Here is a 3,081-nt window from a genome sequence, read left to right on the forward strand (position 1 = left end):
TAAACAGTTATAGTGTGCCAGTTTTATTTATTTATTATTATTTATTTTTAATTGTCAGGACCATGCAACCTGTGGAATCTCGTTGCTTGACCAGGGGTTGAACCTGTGCCCTGTGCATTGGAAGCGCGCAGTCTTAACCACTGTGCCACCAGGGAGGTCCTCTGAAACTTCATTTAAAATCATATCATTACCCTTCTCAAAATCCTCAAACTTCTTTTAAAAGATAAAACTCAAACTTCTCCTTGTGACAAATGAGATCCTCTTCAGTTGGCATTGACTTGTGTTTTCTGCCTTATTGCTCACTGTTTCTTAAAAAATTATCATTGCATTGGTTAAGGTGTGTAGTGATATCTCATTGAGGTTATAACTTGCATTTTCCTCACTATTAATGAGTTTGAGTATTTTTTTAATGTGTTTACCTACCATTTAGATATCAGTCTTTATAAAATATTTCAGCCTATTTTTGCAATCAAGCTATGCCATTTGAACTACATGACTTATTTCTTATATGAACTCTCATTTTTCCAACACAGTGCAACTATCAGTTGACACAATTTATACACTTTTCCAAAAGAGCACAATTGGTGATTAGGTGGGTTTAGTGCATCTAAATCATTTATCTCTTATATTAATTTTCATTTTTGTAAAACAGTAACCATTCTCATAGATCCAGACCCCGGAGGCAAGACTTAAATTTGTATAGAGGATAAAATACCAAATGAAAACTTTGTTGTTAGAATTCTATAATACATAAAGAAATATAAAAAAAAGTTCTCTCATTTAAATCAGTCAGATACACTAAAACTTCTTAGGAAGTTTGGCCCATTTTGGGGGGTTGTTTGCCTATTTATTATAAAGTTGCAAAATTTCTTTCTATATTCCAGATAACAGAAATTAAAAATATAATCCTTGTCATATTTTTTAAAGTTTCCAGAAAAGCTTGCCCTACTCTTGCTCTGGAGTATGGTGGTCACAAGGATCCCAGGACCCGTTGTCATATCCTGGGTTCCCTAGTGTCCGAGACTCACAGGGGAGGATCCATTGATCTAGAGAAGGGTGGTCAGTGGAAACGCCCACAGGAGGCACGAGGGAAGAAAATAAGTAAGGTGGATGGAGAGGACTAAGGTCCTTGGAGACAACCAACTGAATCTGTCAGGGGCGATGGAAAAGCAAGATGCCCTGTGCATGACATAAGCTCATGTTTATAAAGTAGGAAAAAAAATCTACAGGTGCCCTGTACAAACATGTGTGCATGTATGTACACACATATCTATATATGATTTCAGAGCATGTGAAATGTGCTGAAGGCTGTATATGAGGTTGAGGACATGGATGCTCCCTGGATGGAGGAGTGGACACTCCTGTGAGTAGGCAGGAAGCCTGGCCAAGTCCAAGAAGGGAAACTGGAACATGTGAGATAATTATAGACCTGCTTTATGTCAATGACACCTGAGAATAAGAAAAATATAGAAAACTAAACAGAGATGAGAATGGAAACAATATAGAGCATGTAACAGCTGCTCAGCTCCGGCCACCCAACCGTATTATCTATCACCAAGGGAATGTAGCCTAGTGACACCATATTTTTTGAGTCTTCTAAAGGAGGTAGAAATCTACATTTTCAAGTGAAATTAAAGTGCTGTACAGCAACCAAACATGCTGTTGTTGTTCAGTCACTAAGTCATATCTAACTCTTTGTGACCCCATGAACTGCAGCATGCCAGGCTTCCCTGTCCGTCACAATTTCCCAGAATTTGCTCAAACTCATATCCATTGAGTCAGTGATGCCATCCAACCATTTCATCCTCTGTCATCCCCTTCTACTGCCCTCAATACTTCCCAGCATCACAGTCTTTTCCAGTGAGTTGGCTCTACTCATCGGATGACCGAAGTACTGGAGCTTCAGCTTCAATATCAGTCCTTCCAATGAATATTCAAGTTGATTTCCTTTAGGATTGACTGTTTTGATCTCTTTGCTGTCCAGGGGACTCTCACGAGTTTTCTGCAGCATCACAGTTCAAAAGCATCAGTTCTTCAGTGCTCAGCTTTCTTTATGGTCCAACTCTCACATCCGTACATGACTACTGGAAAAGCTATAGCTTTGATATACAGACCTTTGTCAGCAAAGTAATGTCTCTGCTTTTTAATACACTGTCTAGGTTTGTCATAGCTTTCCTTCCAAGGAGCAAGTGTCTTTTAATTTCATGACTGTCACATTAAATGGACACAAAGTTGTCATTTACTCTTAAGTGTGAATCATAGGGTCATTTTGGTAGTAAGTTGGGAAAAATGAAGAGACAGTATGACCCTCCAGTTTCCCTCACCCCAGGGCCCCTCCCCGACCCCGGCAGTGCCCACTGGGAGGCCAACAGGCTCCAGGGCTCCACTGGCAATTGGGGCTGAAAGAGCTTTGTGAGTCCAGGGAGGTTCTCAGGGTTTGCTCTGTGTTTCTCTTTCCAGCCTCAGCTTGTCCCAGGTTTATTATCAGCAGAGGTGACAGGGCCCCTGATGGCAGGAAGCTGGCTGGGGCTCAGGCTGCTGGCCCTTCAGCCCTCTCAGCAAATAGTCCCTTGGAAACAGGGCAGCTGTCCTTGAGGAGGGGGCGGGCTGGGAGGGGCCTTACTCCCCCCACACACTGGATCCTGGAGGAGCCCCTGTGTGAGCAGGACTGCAGCCCTGGCTGGCGGGACTGTCTTGGGCAGGTGACCTGGGCAATTCCGTGGTCTCCAGGGTCCCTGCCACTCTGGCCACATGTCCCTGTCACAGCCCTGAAACCCCTTTAGGCCCCTGTTCTTCTGTCTCAGTTGCAGTCCAAGCCCCTCCTCCATGGGGAAGGTTGGCTCCATGCCTGCATCCCTTCTGGGTCAGAAGACACCTACTGGGCTGCCTCAGGGTCCCTGGGACCCTGGGATCCCCCCAGTCATCTCCACTCTGCCACTCCCAACCCCACCCCAGTCCTGGGTGCATCCTCAGGGTTGTCCCTCCCAGGGTCCATTCAGTGCCTCCTCTTTCAGCTCCTGCCCTTAAAAAGGGCCCCATCATCTGTCCATCCCCATCCCCTCCCTGGATACCCTGAAAGGC

This window comes from Bison bison, unplaced genomic scaffold, assembly GCF_000754665.1.
Source record: "Bison bison bison isolate TAMUID 2011002044 unplaced genomic scaffold, Bison_UMD1.0 scf7180017864155, whole genome shotgun sequence".
Classification (NCBI taxonomy): domain Eukaryota; kingdom Metazoa; phylum Chordata; class Mammalia; order Artiodactyla; family Bovidae; genus Bison; species Bison bison.